Source organism: Pan troglodytes, chromosome 3, assembly GCF_028858775.2.
Source record: "Pan troglodytes isolate AG18354 chromosome 3, NHGRI_mPanTro3-v2.0_pri, whole genome shotgun sequence".
Taxonomy (NCBI): domain Eukaryota; kingdom Metazoa; phylum Chordata; class Mammalia; order Primates; family Hominidae; genus Pan; species Pan troglodytes.
Genome location: NC_072401.2, coordinates 186,146,654 through 186,165,703, shown reverse-complemented (window position 1 = coordinate 186,165,703; position 19,050 = coordinate 186,146,654). Strand labels below are relative to the sequence as shown.

At 41.5% G+C, this 19,050-nt stretch overlaps 1 long non-coding RNA gene across 1 annotated transcript in view; it reads left to right on the top strand.

The window, feature by feature from the left end:
• LOC107974132 (uncharacterized) overlaps positions 1 to 17,755 on the top strand; it is a 30,953-nt gene extending 13,198 nt beyond the window's left edge. The window contains exons 2-3 of the long non-coding RNA XR_001716679.4: positions 14,888 to 14,976; positions 16,837 to 17,755. This is a non-coding gene — a long non-coding RNA (uncharacterized LOC107974132). The remainder of the gene's footprint in view (positions 1 to 14,887; positions 14,977 to 16,836) is intronic.
• The last annotated feature ends 1,295 nt before the right edge of the window (positions 17,756 to 19,050 follow it).

Below are 19,050 nucleotides of genomic sequence, written 5' to 3'. Positions count from 1 at the left end.
ACATAAACAGAACTAAAGGCAAAAACCACATGATTATCTCAATAGATGCAGAAAAGGCCTTTGATAAAATTCAACATCTCCTCATGTTAAAAACTCTTAATAAACTAGGTATTGAAGGAACATACCTCAAAATAATAAGAGCCATATATGACAAAACCACAGCCAATGTCATGCTGAATGGGCAAAAACTGGATGCATTCCCCTTGAAAGTTGACATAAGGATGCCCTTTCTCACCACTCCTATTCAATATAGTATTGGAAGTTCTGGATAAGGCATTCAGGCAAGAGAAAGAAATAAAACATATTCAAATAGGAAGAGCGGAAGTCAAACTATCTCTGTTTGCAGATGACAAGATTGTGTATTTAGAAAACCCCTTTGTCTCAGCCCAAAACCTTCTTAAGCTGATACGCAACTTCAGCAAACTCTCAGGATACAAAATCTATGTGCAAAAATCACTAGCATTCCTATATGCCAACAACAGGAAAGCAGAGAGGCAAATCATGAATGAACTCCCATTCACAATTGCCACAAAAAGAATAAAATTCCTAGGAATACAGCTAACAAGGGAAGTGAAGGACCTCTTCAAGGAGAGCTATAAACCACGGCTCAAAGAAATCAGGGAGGACACAAACAAATGGAAAAAATTCCATGCTCATGGATAAGAAGAATCAGTATCATGAAAATGGCCATACTGTCCAAAGCAATTTATAGATTCATTGCTATCCCCATTAAACTACCATTGACATTCTTCACAGAATTAGAAAAAAACTGTTTTAAAATTCACATGGAACCAAAAAAGAGCCTGAATAGCCAAGACAATCCTAAGCAAAAAGAACGAAGCTGGAGGCATCATGCTACCTGACTCCAAACTATGCTAAAGACTACAGTAACCAAAACAGAATGGTATTGGTATAAGAATAGATACATAGACCAATGGAACAGAATTGAGAACCCAGAAATAAAACTGCACACCTACAATCATCTGATCTCCAGCAAACCTGACCAAAACAAGCAATGGGGAAAGGAATCCCTATTTAATAAATGGTGCTGGGAGAACTGGCTAGCCATATGCAGAAAATTGAAACTGGACCCCTTCCTTACACCATTTACAAAAATCCACTCAAGATGGATTAAAGACTTAAATGTAAAATCCCAAAACTAAAAACCCTGGAAAAAAATCTAGGTAATACCATTCAGCACATAGGCGCAAGCAAAGATTTCATGATGAGGATGCTAAAAGCAATTGTAACAAAAGCAAAACTTGACAAATGGGATCTAATTAAACTAAAGAGTTTCTGCATAGCAAAAGAAACTATCATCAGAGTCAACAGATAACCTTTGGAATGGGAGAACATTTTTGAAATCTATCCATCTGACAAAGGTCTAACATCCAACATATACAAGGTACTTAAACAAATTTACAAGAAACAAACAAACAGCTCAATTAAAAAGTGAGCAAAGGACATGAACAGACATTTCTCAAAAGAAGACATACATGCAGCCAACAAACGTATGAAAAAAAGCCCAACATCACTGATTGTTAGAGAAATGTAAATCAAAACCAAAAAATCAAATCAAAATTCTCACTGGTGTGAGATACCATCTCACACCAGTCAGAATGGCTCTCATTAAAAAGTAAAAAACAAAACCAAAAACAAAACCCACAACAGATGCTGGTAAGGTTGTGGAGAAAAAAGAACGCTTTTTACACTGTTAGTGGGAGTGTAAAATAGTTCAACCATTGTGGAAGACAGTGTGGTGATTCCTCAAAGACCTAAAGGCAGAAATACCCAGCAATTGACCCAGCAATCTCATTACTGAGTATGTACTCAAATAAATATAAATCATTCCATTATAAAGATACATGCATGTGTATGTTCATTGTAGCACTATTCACAAGAGCAAAGACATGGAATCAACCTAAATTCCCATCAGTGATAGACTGGATAAAGAAAATGTGGTACATATACACCATGGAATACTATGCAGCCATAAAGAGGAATGAGATCATGTCCTTTGCAGGGACATGGATGGAGCTGGAAGCCATTATCCTCAGCAAACTAACACAGGAACAGAAAACCAAATACTACATGTTCTCACTTATAAGTGGGAGCTGAATGATGAGAATACATGGACACATGGGGTGGGGGGAACAACACACACTGGGGCTAATCAGGAAGAATAACTAATGGATGCTTCGCATAATACCTAGGTGATGGGATGATCTGTGCAGGTGATCACCGTGGCACATGTTTACCTATGTAACAAACCTGCACATCCTGCACATGTACCCCTGATCTTAAAAGTTGGAAGAAACAAAAATATGAGCTTTGGAGTTGGAAAGAAATACTCCCTCCTTCCCTGCTATGTATGTGTATGTGATTCTGGGAGATTAACTTAATGAGATGTGGAAAGAAAAGGTAACATATGCATAGGGTCTCCTCTTCTGAGGGTAAGTCTGTCTTCGCCATCTTACTAACCGGGACTTGCTCAGCAGATCATGGTAAAGCTAAGGAGGTGGGAGGAGGTTAGACTAGTATGCTTTACAGTGGAGGGAGCAGAATGTTACTTGGAGAAAGAAAGTGAAAAAATTTTGCAGGTGAAATGAGAGAGATAAAATGAAAAAGAGCCATCATAGGCTGAGTAACTTTCCTAAGGTCATACAGATATGTCCTGGCAGAGCCGGGATTCTAATCCAGATGGTCTTGTTCCTGCTCTTGTGTTCTTGACTACTTTATTTTACCATACAATGATAACACATGGAAACAATGAATGCATGTTGTCTTTAAATTTTACATTGCACTTGATTAGATTATCCCGACACTTTACTTTCTTTACAAAAAATATCAATTTAAACATTTTACTTAAATTTCTAAAATTTAAATAATGCAAACAGGCATTTATCATTACAAAATGTCCTTTTGAAGATTGAGGGTTTATAGCTCCCTCTCTATTCTCTGCATCTTGAACAAACACAACTCTGCCAAGTTAAGCCACAATACTTCTCTTGAGAAGGTCCAAATGAAGCATCTGTTTGCTTTTATAAGCATATGCAAAGCATTGTGGAAAAACCATTTTGCTAGTCTGTATGATTTTGGTATCATATTGTTTTTTATTTCTAGAGTTTGCCTTTTTTTTTCTTACTTTTACTCAACTTTGTTTTATAATCATGGTTCCAAAATAAAGTGTACAAAACAAGGTGTATTCAGAGGAGTCTAGTTTCTATCACTCACCTCTACCTGGTTTTTCAGTTGCTCCTGTAGGGTAATAATTTTGTTTATAATTGTGTAGTTTATTCTTCCATTTAGAAACATATATAAGATATATTTCTACCTTGCTTTAGTCACACTATATTCTGGAGATTATACCATAGAAATGTATGAAGATACTCTTTATTTAAAGGGTATTTTTGAGGAGAAAAACATGGTGTGCAGAAATTCATATAAAGTAAGTTTTCTGACCACATTGAATTAAACAAGAAAGTAGTAACAGAAATATATCTGGAAAGAATTCTAAATATTTGAATATTAATCAACACACTTCTAAATAACCCATGAGTAAAGGAGAAATCACAAAGAATATTAGAAAACACTATGATTTAAAGGAAACTGACAACACATGTCAAATTTGTGGGACACAGCTAAAACAGCGTTTCCAGAGAAATTTATGGTAGTAAAAGCTCATGTTGGAAAAGAAGAAAGTTTTCAAATTATTAATCCAAGTTTCACCTTAAGAAACCTGAAAAACAAAGCAAATTAAAACTAAAGCTTGCAGAAGGAAGGAGGTAATAAAACTAAAGGCAGAAATCAATGACAGGAAAAATAGAGAAAATGAATAAAACAATAAACCAAAAATCTAAATCTTTGAAAAGATCAACAAAATCAATAAACTTCTCTCCAGACTGATGAACAACAAAAAAGACACAAATGACCAATATTAGGAATGAGAAAGGGCTATCACTACAGATTCTTACAGATATTAAAACGATAATAGGGAATATTGTAGTAAATTTTTTTGCCAATAATTTTGAAACTTTAGATAAAATTGACAAATTTCTTGAAAGACACAAACTGCCAAAGCTCACTCAAGAAGAAATAGATAGCCTGAACAGTCTTCTATTAAATAAATTGAATTCATAGTTAAAAACTTTTCTATGAAGAAAATCCTGACCCAGGAAACTTCAATGGTGAATTTTACCAAACAGTTAAGAAAAAATACCATCTATGCTTCACAAATTTTTCTGAAATATGGGACAACATTACCCTGATACCCAAATAAGGCAAAAACATTATAGGGCAAAAAACCTACAGATTAATATTCCTCATGAACACAGATGCAAAGATCCCTAATAAAATGTTAAAAAATAAAATCCAGGCCAGGTGCTGTGGCTCATGCCTGTAATCCCAACGCTTTGGGAGGCCGAGGCAGGCGGACCACGAGGTCAGGAGTTGTAGACCAGCCTGGCCAACATGGTGAAACCCCGTCTCTACTGAAGATACAAAAAACTAGTTGGGCGCGGTGGCATGCACCTGTAATCCCAGCTACTCGGGAGGCTGAGGCAGGAGAATCACTTGAACCCGGGAGGCGGAGGTTGCAGTGAGCTGAGATCATGCCATTGCACTCCAGCCTGGGCAACAGGGCGAGACTCCATCTCAAAACAAACAAACAAACAAACAAACAAACAAATCCAACATGTAAAAGGACCAAGTGAGGTTCATCTGAGGAATGCAAGTTTCTTTAGATGTTTGAATTTAGATATTTGAAAAATTCATCATACTAACAGAATATAAAATATTAACTCTATGCATCAATAGATGGAGAAAAGACATTTTACAAAATTTTATGTTGAATCATGATAAAACAAAAAAATCGTTCTCAGGAAATGAGGAATAGATCTACTTATTTTGATAAGGGACATCTGTGAATAACCTACAGGTAACTTTACACTTATTGGTGAAAGAATGAATGTTTTACCCCTAAGAATGAGGGCAAGGCAATTATGTCAGTTCTTAACACTTCTACTCAATATTGTACTAGGGGTTCTGCCCAGTGTACTAAGGCAAGAAAATTATACAAAATGCATATAGATTCAAAAGGAAGAAATAATACTCTTTTTAGTCATGGATTGCATGATCATTTGCATATAAAATCCCAATAATCTACACATAAAGCTAGTAGAATAAGTGAGATTATAAAGTTACAGGTTACATGGTCAATAGAAACAATAGAATATTAAAAATAATTTACAATATCATAAAAATGAAATACTTAGGGATAAATTTAACAAAAAAGCAAGACTTGTAGATAGAAAACTACAAAACATAACTGAAATTAAAGAAGACTTAAATCGTGTTCATGGATTAGAAAACTCAATTGTTAAGTGTCAATCTCTCCAAATTAATATATTCAGTGTAATCTCAATCCAAATGCCAGCAAGCTTTTTGTCAAAATTAACAAGCTGATCTTATCATTTATGTCAAATGCAAAGGACCTTATACAGCCAAAATGTTTTTGAAGTTTTACTAACTCGATTCAAGACTTATGATAAAGTTACAGTATTCTAGATAATATCTTATTGACATAAAGATAACATGTATAGATCAATTGAACAGAATAACGAGAACTGAAATAGACCCACACATATATGGTCAATTGATTTTGGTAAAGGTACCAACATAATTTCATGGGGAAAAGATAGTCTTTCCAATAAATGGTGTCATTACCGAAAGACCGGGGTTCTGTCTGGGTCCTACTGCTCACCAAACAGAAAGCCAATCACTGAGATGACCAGTATTGCCAAGGAAGAAGGCTTTAATTGGGTGCAGCCAAGGAGATGGGAGCTCAGTCTCAAATTCATCTCCCTGACCAACTAAAACTAGGGGTTTATATAGCAGGGAAGAAATATAACAATGTATAAGGAAACAGGAGCTAGGGAGGAGCAAGGAAGCCATCATGATGAATGAGGGGTCTGGCATTTCATTGCCTGGATGTGGGATTTGGTGAGTTTCAGTACTTTGATACCTTTTATAATAGGCTTGAAGGTCATTTCCTGAGGAAGGAACTCAGATAAAATAAATGTGAGGTTCAAGCTTTAAGGTAAGAAGCGTCAATTTCTGTGTTTATCCAAAAAACTATCTGTGGGACTATTGGGTCAGTATCAGTGTTAGACATCCATAGGCAAGGGAATAAGTCTTGGCCTTTACCTTGCACCATATGCAGCTTAACTCAAAATAGATCATAGACCTAAAATAAATATAACAGCCCAAGCTATAAAACATCCAAAAGAAGGGCTGGGCATGGTGGCTCACGCCTGTAATCCCAGCACTTTGGGAGGCCGAGGCGGGCGGATCACGAGGTCAGGAGATCGAGACCATCCTGGCTAACACGGTGAAACCCCGTCTCTACTAAAAATACAAAAAATTAGCCGGGTGTGGTGGCAGGCGCTTGTAATCCCAGCTACGGGGAGGCTGAGGCAGGAGAATGGCGTGAACCTGGGAGGTGGAGCTTGCAGTGAGCCGAGATCGTGCCCCTGCATTCCAGCCTGGGTGACAGAGCGAGACTCTGTCTCAAAAAAAAAAAGACAAATGGATAGCAAATAAGCACATGAAATAGATGCTCCACATGATTAGTCATTAGGGAAATGCAAATAGGAATCATAAGGAGATACTACTATATATATGTTAACCTGGCTAAAATTAAAAAGGCTCTCAATACTGGTAAGGATGTAGAGCAACTAGAACTCTCTTTCATTGCTGGTTGGTATGCAAAATTATATAGCCACTTGGAAAACAGTTTGACAGATTCTTATAAAGTTAAGCATACACATACATTTTCTATACAACCTATGCCCCATTCCTATGTATTTATTTACCCGAAAGAAAGAAACATATTTACATGAAGACTTGTATGTGAATGTTTCTAGTAGCTTTATTCATAGTAGCCCCAAACTGGAAATAACTCAAATGTCCTTCATGTGATGGATGGTTAAACAAATGGTGATGCATGCCTGCAAAGGAATACTACTCAGCAATAAAAAGGACTCGACTATGGACACTCATAACAATATGGGCAAAATCAAAAGCTCCCTCCTAAGGGAAAGTAACCAGACACCAAAGGTTCTGTATTGTATGATTCATTTACATTTCATTATCTGAAAGGAAAAACTAGGGAAAGAAAATAAGATGAGTGATTACCACAGTCAGGAACCAGGGAAGGGGATTGACTGTAAAAGGATCATGAAGCACTTTTTGGGGTGATAGAAAAGTTCTATATCTTGATCATCATGGTAGTTACACAGCCATATGCATTTGTCAAAACTTGTCAAACTATACTTAAAAGGAGTGAATTTTACTTTTGTATATTATACCCATATAAACTCGACTTTAAAAAACATAACAAATGGGCCGGGCGAGGTGGCTCATGCCTGTAATCCCAGCACTTTGGGAGGCTGAGGTGGGCGGATCATGACATCAGGAGATGGAGACTGTCCTGGCCAATATAGTGAAACCCCATCTCTACTAAAATACAAAATAGTAGCTGGGCATAGTGGCACGTGCCTGTAGTCCCAGCTACTCGGGAGACTGAGGCAGGGGAATCCCTTGAACCTGGGAGGCGGAGGTTACAGTGAGCCGAGATTGTGCCGCTGCACTCCAGCCTGGTGACAGAGTGAGACTCTGGCTCAAAACAAAAACAGAAACAAAAACAAAACATTATAAATGTAGAAAAGCCACTAAAAAAAGTGAAGGCAGCGGGCAGAGGAACCAGTAAGGAGACTGAAGAAAGAATGAGGTTTACATTAGGGCAGAGATTGCTGAATTAGAGACACAGAGCTTCAAAATCCTCCTCTTTAAATTCAGAAGGACTGGAGCTTGATTTTTATTTATTATTTATTTATTATTATTTATTTATTTATTTTGAGATGGAGTTTCCCTCTTGTTGCCCAGGCTGGAGTGTAGTGGTGCAATCTCGGCTCACTGCAACCTCTGCCTCCCTGGTTCAAGTGATTCTTCTGCCTCAGCCTCCCTAGTAGCTGGGATTATAGGCATGCACCACCACGCCTGGCTAATTTTTGTATTTTTAGTAGAGATGGGGTTTCACTATGTTGGTCAGGCTGGTCTTGAACTCCTGACCTCACGTGATCTACCCATCTCAGCTTCCCAAAGTGCTGAGATTACAGGCATGAGCCACCGTGCCCGGCCAAGCTTGATTTTTAGCTTTGCCATATACTGATTGTGTGATCTTAGGGAAGTTATTTAACCCCTGCAGCCATGTTTATTTATCCGTAAAATGCACATGATAACAATAGTGCCCATCTGTGGTGCGCCTACTACAGTGTCTACAGAAGAGGCTATTATATTGTTGGAGTTGTGTCTATGAGGTAAAAGTGCTAGGATGTGGTGATTGATTGGATCTTGAGTGTAAGGGAGTAGAAGGGGGCAAGGGTGATTCACAGGTCCTGACTTGGGTGATTGAGTGCCACCAACTGACATACAAATTTGGAGGAAAGACAATGAGTTCATGTGTAAACATGCTGAGATGAAAGAGCTGCTCTGAGGGACATCTCGGTGAACCTTCCACAGACAGTTGCATAGAGATGTCCAGAGCTGAGTTTAAAGTGAAAGGCCCATTTTGATTGAACTTTTAAAGCAAACACATTTTAAAAATCACAATGTAGAAATTTAGTTGTATTTTTAATTCAGGCTCGTGTTGAATATGTCTCTCGGGGGTTCCCAATGATAGTCCAATGGTTAATTTTGTTGGGCTGATATCCATGCCAATTATTAGTGACTGGAATGTGGTAGGCACTGAACAAATATTTGCTGAATAACTGTTGAATATTTCCTATTTTCAAAGTTTTGGAAACTTCTGGATTCCCTGGACTCTGGCTGGGAATTCAAGACAATATCTTATTGACAATATCTTAGGTGGGCTTAAGATGCAAACTCTGTGAAATGGCTGCGTGACTGGAGACCACTTTAAATTCATGCTGTCTGATGGGAGGAGTTGGTGCTACTTGCTACTTGCTTCAGTGACTTTGCACCAGGCTGCTGGTTCCTCTTGTCCATTCTTCAGAAAGTTTCTCCGAAATCCAGCTGTAGTCCTCCTTCTGCAGTCATTGCATTTTTATATCACACGAGTAGTTGGAACCATGCAGGAAAGCTCTAAACCGTCTCTGAAAATTGGTTTCTTGAGTTTCTTTTGTGACTTTGCAACAGGGCCTGGAAGTGTCACAGGGAGAATAAGCTTGAGCTTCTCTGCTTCATGGCAGGAAGCCATTTCAGCTCATTGTTACCAGCTCAATCCGGCCTGGGCACCACAGTATTATGTTCCTAATCATGCAGAAGCCTGTGCATTCAATTAAAATGTTGTGTGGCTTTCTGAAAACCACCAGTTAGGATGACTGCATTCCCTTAACTGAATTGGGCCTGATGGCACATGTCCTAATACTTGCTGTTGTCTCTTATTAGCAGTTATTCCTCATCACCCAGCATCCAAGAAAACAATTCTCACTCTGGCCATTATTTCTTCTGTGGACCCTTAATTCTCACTGTGTGTTTTCACAGCATCCTGTGCACGGAGGATGTTGGGTTTGAATGTCATGGTTATTGAGCAAATTTGAAAATAAGTGGGTTTGTAGGAGTCAGAGCAAGAGGAGTAGCTGGTCTGGTGACAGGAGTGGGAAGTTAACGGACTGCAGGAGGGATGAGTCACAGCTGCTCTGAGCTTCAGAAACAGCTCAGCCTGGCCAGCTGCGGGCACTTGCTTCGCCATTTCAGCAAGCGGATCTGTCCATCCTCCTTCTAGTGGGGTGGTACAGGAATGAGTTGGGAAGTCCTGAATAGGAAATTCCACATTTAGAAAATGTACCTTAATATCTCAGTTCCACTCAGGGACAATCTTTGAGGACTAGTCATTAGGCTGAGCTCACAGGGGGGACCTGGGGGAGGAGCTGCCAGGATGGTGTAGGCATATGCATACACAGAATCTCACCCTTTTTTGGGAGAGTTGCACAGAAGGATCTGCTGATATTGCATATTCAAAACTAGGACATTCCTGATGCTTCGTCATTTTCTCAACTCAAACAAGCAAAAGTTCACATGTACACGTTTGCACCACCCCCTTAAATGTGTTAGGAGGAAAGAGTTCATAATAAAAAGAAGCTAAAAAAAGAGGCATAAGCCATGTGGTTGGGTTTCATCCGTACCACCCTAAGATGAGTGATGTCACTGGAAAGAAACTCAGAGATGTCAGAGATATAAAGAAGAGAAGAGAAGAGGAGAGAAGAGAAGTAGTGTCAGACTGGAGCAACCATTCAGTATGTCAAGGACATCTTTAGGCAGAAATTGTCCCGAGAGACTCCTGGATGTCACAGCTGCCTGAAGGACTCTCTGGTCTGTGATCTGGGTGAGGCTGTCTGGTTACGTTCAAAGGAGGAGAGTGCATGGAGGAATGTTCTCTTCCCCTTCTCCATGGCTCTTCATCCTTCCTTTATCTTCTTAGTGTACCTTACAAGGATCTTAAATGATCACTCCCTTCCTGTTCGAAGGGCTTTATTGTAAAAGTCCCTTCAGCTCTCGGGCAAATGAAGCGCGATGAGGATTCCCTACAGATGCCTCCGAGTTACAGCTCTGAATTAAGACATTTACTATTGGGGTCCTGGTGACCAACTCTGGGAAACTGCAGGCTTCAGTCCCACCTTGTCTCTAAGCTGCTCCACACACCAAAAAGAGATGCCATCGAACACTTACGTGACAGTTGGCTTTGTCAGGCATACAGCGTGTTACCTGTAGAAATTCCACTATGACAAACCACAGAACCTCAGGTTTGGAACAAAGAGAGGAAGGGAATCAGATGCAGCACCTCTGTGCACCAAACCCTCTTGTATAACCTTGTGTCCTAGACCCCAAAGGTCACCCTGTCAAGGACCTCTTGGTTCTGTGGAAAGTATTTTGCTGAAAGTTGTCACCTTGCCACCTGAGTCCCATCTGGGAAGGGAAAAATTAAATGGCTATATATGACAGCCAAATGGCATAAAGCAAGACCTTGACATTTTGCTTCTATGCCATCTCTGACAGAAACAAAAGCAAGACAGAAGAGGTTGAATATGTAACAGAAGACAATGGCAATCATGATACGACTACTTTTTCTATAGATTTCCATAGAATCTAGAATCACAACTCAAATATTCCTCTGGAACACAACTAAATACCATGATTTGACATGTGGTGTTACAGATAATTGGTGCAAGTATTTGGGATGTGGCTAACTTGGTGTGGTCAACTCCAAATAATTTGAAAGGAAGAAAAAGTGATAGCTGGGCGATAACCCAGCGTTTGGCCAGTAGCTGTTCCTGAAGTGCATGAATAGAAGAGGTCACGGGATCTAAGGAAAGCCTGCCAGGACCCCTCATCCCATTAAATGCCAAGTCTCATCCCAGTAAGTGCCAGGTTTGGTGCAGCTAACCTGCCAGGTGGACTTCCAGGTGAGCCTACCCCTTCTCCCTCCATCCATCTACAGGTGTGAGTTGTGCTACAACTTTGCAGCTGTGTGGTTTTAGAATCATAAAGAACAGCTTGAACTCAGGCTGATGGAGTTTTGTAAAGAAAATCTCCTTTAAAGCTAAAGTGTTATCATTTTGTGGTATTCGTTAACTCATTCCTTCAATAACATTTATTGCCTACTGACCGCGTACACTACTTGTGAGTTGGGCATTCACTTCTAGATGTTCAACATTGGATAACAACACTGAAAAATCCAAACTTTTCTCTCTCCTTTTGCCTAGAGGGAATGAGGGCTTTGCAGTCCTCCTGAATGCAGGTGTTTTCTTGTTCAGAAAGAGGACCGAAGGCTGCTCTGAAGAGAGCTTTGTCTTCTCAAGAACAGCTTTTTCAAAGAGCAGCTCTGCTAACTTGCTGCCCCTTTCTTCTCATATTCAAAGTGGACTCTGTAGGTAGGGAGCTTAATTGGAGAAATATTTTAAATTCCTCTGATAGGTGGCCCTTCACCAATTCTTGGAAGCAGAAAATATTTTGCTTTTGGTCTAAAGCAGCTCCAGGGACAATGCACAACATTCAACCTCTTGCACAGAGTGGCCAAACAGCTGCAGGTTCTTACAGAAGATGGAACACATTTTGCATTTAAAATGAAATCCCTACACCTTACAGCAGCTGCAAAAGCATCCTTGCTTTGGAGAAAAGTGGCTCTCATGAGCTAGGGCCTTTGAAATGTTACACACCAGGACAAAGCCCTCCTGCTGGAAGGAAGGGGAAAATTTGCCTGCATCTCACAATCATTTCATGTGAGATCGCTAATTAAATTTACTTATTTGGGTTTCCAAATTTCCTTCTCCAGGGGCTTCCATGACATCCACATCCTCTTGCTTTTGAGAAGGCCGGTCATGTGATGAGCCATAACTATTAATGAAGATGCTCATGAAATAAAATACTAGATATTTAGAATTTCATCCTTGCTGAACTTTTCTTCATTAGCATCAAAATAGCTGAAAGGATACAAAGCCATAACAATTCCAGATAAGGCTTTAATTGTAGAGCACAGGAAAACCAAAGTAACTATATGCCCAAGGCACTTGAGGGCGTATTTTTCTTGCCCAGCAAAAACAAAACCCTGATCCCTAAGAATTCTACACCTGACATTTCTCTTGATTTAATTAGATGCAAGAAAGAAACAAAGGCTGCATTCAAATGAATGAAAGTGAATGCCTAATTATTTTTGTAGGAAATTATCCACATGTTTTCCAGACATTTGTATGGCTTGCCAAGCCTTTCACAGTGTTCTCACCCACATGATCTTATTTGAACCTTATGGTAATTTTGGGAAGAAAACAGGTGACAATAGCTGCTGTCGCCATTTTGCAGATGAGGAGACTGAGGCTCCAAGAGGTCACACGTCTGAGAACTGACAGTAAGCTCTGCAGCAAAAGTAAGGATTTAACCATTGCTGCGTCCCGAAAAGAATTGAAGCAGTTTGTCAGCACAGCTCATACTTGTGTGAGAGTGCCATGGTATAAGCTTGAGGGGAAAGGGAGTAGAAAGATTTAAAAAGTAGAAAAAGGAACAGAAAATTGAAATAAAAGGGTGAAACTGACGCTATAAACTTTATTTTTATTTTATTTTGTTTATTTATTTTGAGATGGAGTCACGCTCTGTCACCCAGGCTGGAGTGCAGTGGTGCGATCTTGGCTCACTGCAACCTCTGCCTCCTGGGTTCAAGCGATTCTCCTGCCTCAGCCTCCCGAGTAGCTGGGACTACAGGCACCTGCCACCACGCCCAGCTAATTTTTTGAATTTTTAGTAGAGACGGGGTTTCACCATGTTAGCCAGGATGGTCTCGATCTCTTGACCTCGTGATCCGCCCGCCTAAGCCTCCCAAAGTGCTGGGATTACAAGCATGAGCCACCGCGCCCGGCCTGACTCTATAAACTTTATAAAATTGATCAGAAAATATGAAAGGGGGAGACATGAAAATAAACCCAGCTTGCATCACCTTCAGCATTGACCTTGAGGTCAGCCAGCTCAGACCTGCTTCCTCAGAGTTGTTTGAGGAACAACTATTGTTGTCCTAGGATCATGTAGACCCTGTTATGAGATTATACTTCCCCTTAACTGCTCTATAGAAAACAACTTGAGAATTATGAAACATTAAGTTTTCCCTTTGAGCTACTCCTTCAGTTCCCGCATATTGATGAAAACTACTGACTCAGCTGGTCCAAAGGACCCCACAAGAGGCTGGCTTACCAAAGAATGCAGTTTTCACATCCTGATGATTTCATCCCCCTATGAGCAATCAAGGACCCCAGTTATCCAGCCCCTTCCCCTTCATGATCCCCTTAAAAGCCCCAGCCAAGAACTCCTTGGGGAGATGGATTTGAGGGTCTCCTCCTGTCTCCTTGCTCGGCACCCTGAGATTCTTAAACTTTCTCTGCTGCAAACCCTGCTGTCTCTGTGTTATGGGTCTGTTACTGCACAGTGAACACGTGAGCCTGTTGGTCCTATAACAAGGGACTGAGAGTAACCAGAGGGGTTATGCTAACGTGTGGCTCAGTGCAGCCAATCAGCCCCATGTGCCTCAGAATGAAAATATTAGGTGGACAACTACATGTGCGAAGCTTCATGTTTTCTCAAGATATGATACATGAACACCCTTGGTTCGGCACCCAAACAAGTCACTAGGCATTGCTTTTGGCTGATAGGTGGGACTGACCATGTATATCAGTTCATGGGATGACACTAAGACAGTCACAACTCAGAGATAAGTTAACCTCTCAGACTGCAATGAAGAAGAATAAAAAGGTAATGAGTGAAGTCAGACTAATGAATAAACAGTAAACTACTGACTGAGGAGTGATGCTCCTGATGAATCAGTGTGTTGTATCGGGACATCTACAGGAACGTCTGTGAGACTGAACATAATAAGTGTACTGACCTGGAAGAACATGAATCTGTTGTGCTTGCTTTATCTAGGAAAGAATGACTATTAATAGCAGGAGATGGGTGGACATAAACCCTCTCCAGAACAAATGAGACAGCCAGCATTGGGGGTAGGGTGGGAAAAGGAAATGACAGTCACTGGTGGACACAGCTTGGGGCAGGAGCTTCAGTAGGTGTCACCAGGCCTGTGGGTCTCTGTGCTCTGTTTTCTTATTCATCCGGTAGCCTTGAAGGGACCTGGATACCTGGAAGGGGCTGCCGAGGATGGAGTAAGTAGTCTTTGGAAAGACCTAATCTTTCTTATAAAGTAATAAATTGGCTTCCTGCTTTACAGTTCAGGTCTTTGGGGAGAGTTATATAGCTATTCCTTTATAACAAACAATCACAACTTTAGTGGCATAAAATAAAAAAATTCATTCATTCTTATTATCTCCTACAGTCTGAGGATTACTGGGACTAACAGGACTTCAGCTGGGGCTTCATCGTGTGGTGTGGGCTTCCTGACAGCACGGCCACTGGTTTCCAAGAGTGAGTATCCCGAGAAAAAGCCAGTAGGATATGGCATTGCCTTTTATAATCTAGTCTTAGAGTCACAGAGTGTCACTTTTCCTATCCTCTATTGGTTAAAGCAGGCACAAAAGCCCACCCAGGTTCAAGGGGAAGGGACATAGACTTCACCTCTTGATGGGAGGTGACAAGATCACATTATGAAAACAGCATGTGGGCCAAGGGGTGCTCTCGCACCATCTTTGGATCACGTTAGTCCACCAGCCTGTCCTCTGGCAAATAACTCACACCCTTCCCACATGCAAAATACACTCATCTCCCACCAAAGACCCCTAAGTCTTACTCTTTTATGGCATCGGGACAGGTCAGGATGGAATAAAGCCAGGTTTCCCTCACTTGCTCTGCCATGCAGGGATGCCTGTTCCTATTCCATTGATTGGAAAGAGAGAATTTCTCTTGAAATGTTTCCTGTCCCTGCCACTTAAGCAGTTCTGGGTTTGGCTGCCCTGAATCTATGTCAAGAGACATGGAAGGGGAAGAAGAGGAAACTTACCACCTTATTCATCTTTCTTGGAGTTCGGCTCTCCCTCTCCAACCCACCTGCTGTTTTTTCCTTGCAGAGTCCCTTTTAAGTTGCTTTATGTATCCACTCTGGGGTTCTTAGAAGTAACCTGTTGGGGAGCTACCATGGCATCGGCTCACTCCATTTTAACTGGAACCAGATCCACAAGCCATTTCTTAATTTTTGAGATGTTTGCCATTTGGAGAGGCTGGGAATGGCAAACCATTTTTTTTTTTTCCCTTTTTTCAAATCCTGCAAGTCCTGCCACCTTTATATTTCGCCATGGGTTCCTTAGCTCATATCCATTCTCTCTTATTTTTTATTTATTTTTAATTTTACTTATTTATTTTTTTGAGATAGAGTCTCTCTCTGTTGCCCAGGCTGGAGTGCAGCGGCACGATCTCGGCTCACTGCGAGCTCCGCCTCCCGGGTTCACGCCATTCTCCTGCCTCAGTCTCCTGAGTAGCTGGGATTACAGGTGCCCGCCACCACGGCCGGCTAATTTTTTTTGTATTTTTAGTAGAGATGGGGTTTCAACGTGTTAGTCAGGATGGTCTCGATCTCCTGACCTCCTGATCTGCCCGCCTCGGCCTCCCAAAGTGCTGGCATTACAGGCGTGAGCCACCACGCCCGGCCTACTCATTTTTATTTTTATTTTCATTTCTTTTTATTTTTTTTCGAGACGGAGTCTTACTCTGTCGCCCAGGCTGCAGTGCAGTGGTACGATCTCAGCTCACTTCAACCTCTGACTCCCGGATTCAAGCAGTTCTCCTGCCTCAGCCTCCCAAGTAGCTGGGATTACAGGCGTGAGCCACCGCGCCCAGCCTATTTATTTTTATTTTTTATTTTCATTTCTTTTTTTTTTTTCGAGATGGAGTCTTACTCTGTTGCCCAGGCTGGAGTGCAGCGGTACAATCTCGGCTCACTTCAACCTCTGACTCCCGGATTCAAGCAGTTCTCCTGCCTCAGCCTCCCACGTAGCTGGGATTACAGGCGTCTGCCACTAGGCCCTGATAATTTTTGTATTTTTAGTAGAAACGGGGTTTCTCCATGTTGGCCAGGTTGGTCTTGAACTCCTGACCTCGTGATTTGCTCGCCTCAGCCTCCCAAAGTGCTGGGATTACAAGTGTGAGCCACCGCGCCTGGCCCATTCTCTCTTATTTTATTGTGGCAGCTAGAAGTTAGGTGGCCCGTGTGCCTGTCAATTCCCTCCACTCAGTCATACAGCTCATTGATACATTTTCTATTTTCCAAGTTATCCTGGGTTTCAATGTTGCTAAACTTCCCACCACTACACAAACCTGTCTTCCTTCTTCCAGGTTTCAACAATATTTTCATCATATTTATTGAAGCCCTCACTGACAGACTTCTCAAGGCCCCTCTACCTTCTATTTGCTGCCTGGCCCCAAAGCCAGTGCCGCACATTTTAGGTTTTTAACTGCAGCAGCACCTATGATGTTTCCAAAATCTGTATCATTAAAGTTTGATCAGAGAAGCAAAACCACCTTGAGCAAAACAAGGAATTTATTAAAGAGATTAGGATACACATTGTTATGAAAGCTGCAACCTGCTGCCCCTGTGTCCAGAAGTGGGCCTGAAGTCAGCAGGGCTGGCAAATGGATGTGCAGTGGGAGAGGGTAGGCGTGTGCACCCATCCTGCAGGGAGGAGATGGAACTCCTGTGGATGGACTGAAACTGATGTCTTCCACGTCAGCCTCTCAGGCCTCCAACACTCCAGCTCTGATGATGAAGATGACCTGCAGAGGAGCTGGTGCCCTTCACCATGGAATTGCTCATAAACCCAAGATTCAGTGAAGCTGAAGAAACAGTTCCGGTGGGAGCTGGAGGAACTGCAGGCACAGCTGCTGCCCTGTACCAATACATTGAGCCAGTGGCTGCCTGGCATTGTGTGTGAGCCACCACAGCGCCTGGCCCTACACAGACTTTGACTGTAAATATGACTGCTGTTTCACTTCTGCCTTCCAAATTTTGCTCAGATTTTCTGAGAAACATAGTTCAGCTTAGGTACATTGACACAGTACAAAGCCACCGCAGTGGCTGGTTAGGGAGGGATTATGAATGCAGGCTGAGAATGCACGGGAAGCGTTTGTCTATTTATAGAGTAGGTACCATTCAAGGATTTATGTGAATCAGGTGCAAAGAACTCACACAAAGGTGGGGAAAGTTAGTACTTAGAAATCAGTGATACTAGATAACCAATAAATAAAAATAAACTTATTTTTAGAAAATAAGAAAATAGAAAAGCTTTAATAAAATAGTATTGGGCCGGGTGCAGTGGCTCATGCCTGTAATCCTAGCACTTTGGGAGACTGAGGTGGGCGGATCACCTGAGGTCAGGAGTTCCAGACCAGCCTGGCCAACATGGTGAAACCCAATCTGTACTAAAAAAACCACAAAAATTAGCTGGGCGTGGTGGTATGTGCCTGTAATCCTAGCTCCTCAGGAAGCTGAGGCAGGAGAATCGCTTGAACCCAGGAGGTGGAGGGTGCAGTGAGCCAAGATCGTGCCATTGCACCCCAGCCTGGGTGACAGAACAAGATTCTATCTCAAAATAAATAAATGAATAAATAAAATAGTATTGAAATGGTGAATAATACTATTTCAGCACATCCTAAACAGATCATGCAGATAGTAAGAGGTTTTCTGCATGAGTTTGCTAGGGCTGCCGTAACAAAATACCATGGATGGGAGCTTTAACAACAGAAATTGATTTCTCACAGTTCTGGAGGCAGGGTGTTCAGGACCAAGATATTGGCAGGCTTGGTTTCTCTGAATCCTCTCTCCTTGGCTTGCAGGTGGCTGTTTTCTTTTCTTTTTTCTTTTTTTTTTCTTTGAGATGGAGTCTCACTCTGTCACCCAGGCTGGAGCGCAGTGGTGCAATCTCAGCTCACTGCAACCTCTGCCTCCTAGGTTCAAGCGATTCTCTTGCCTCAGCCTCCTGAATAGCTGGGATTACAGGTGCCTGCCACCACGCCCAGCTAATTTTTGTATTTTTAGTAGAGATGGGGTTTCACCATGTTGATCAGGCTGATCTCAAACTCAGGACTTCGTGATCCACCTGCTTCAGCCTCCCAAAGTGCTGGGATTACAGGTGTGAGCCACCACACCCGGCAGCTTGCAGGTGGCTGCTTTCTTGCTGTGTGTTCACATGGTCATTCATCTGTGTGTGCACACGTGTAGTGTCTGTGTCTGTGTCCTAGCCTCCTCTTCTTATAAGAACACCAGTCAAACTGGATTAGGGCCCACTTTCCTGACCCCCTTTTACCTTAATTCCCATTTTAAAAGGCTTATCTTCAAATACCATCACATTCTAAGGTACTGGGGGTTAGAGCTTCAATATATGAGTTTTAGGGAGACACAGTTGAGCTCATAACATTTTCTATAGAACAATCAAGTTTGAGACATGCCACATGCTATATTTTCTTCTTGGAAATTTGCAAAGTATATATGCATATGAATGACTGTGCAAAGTCCTGGAAAACATCCAGTATTCATCTTTCACACTCTCCCTG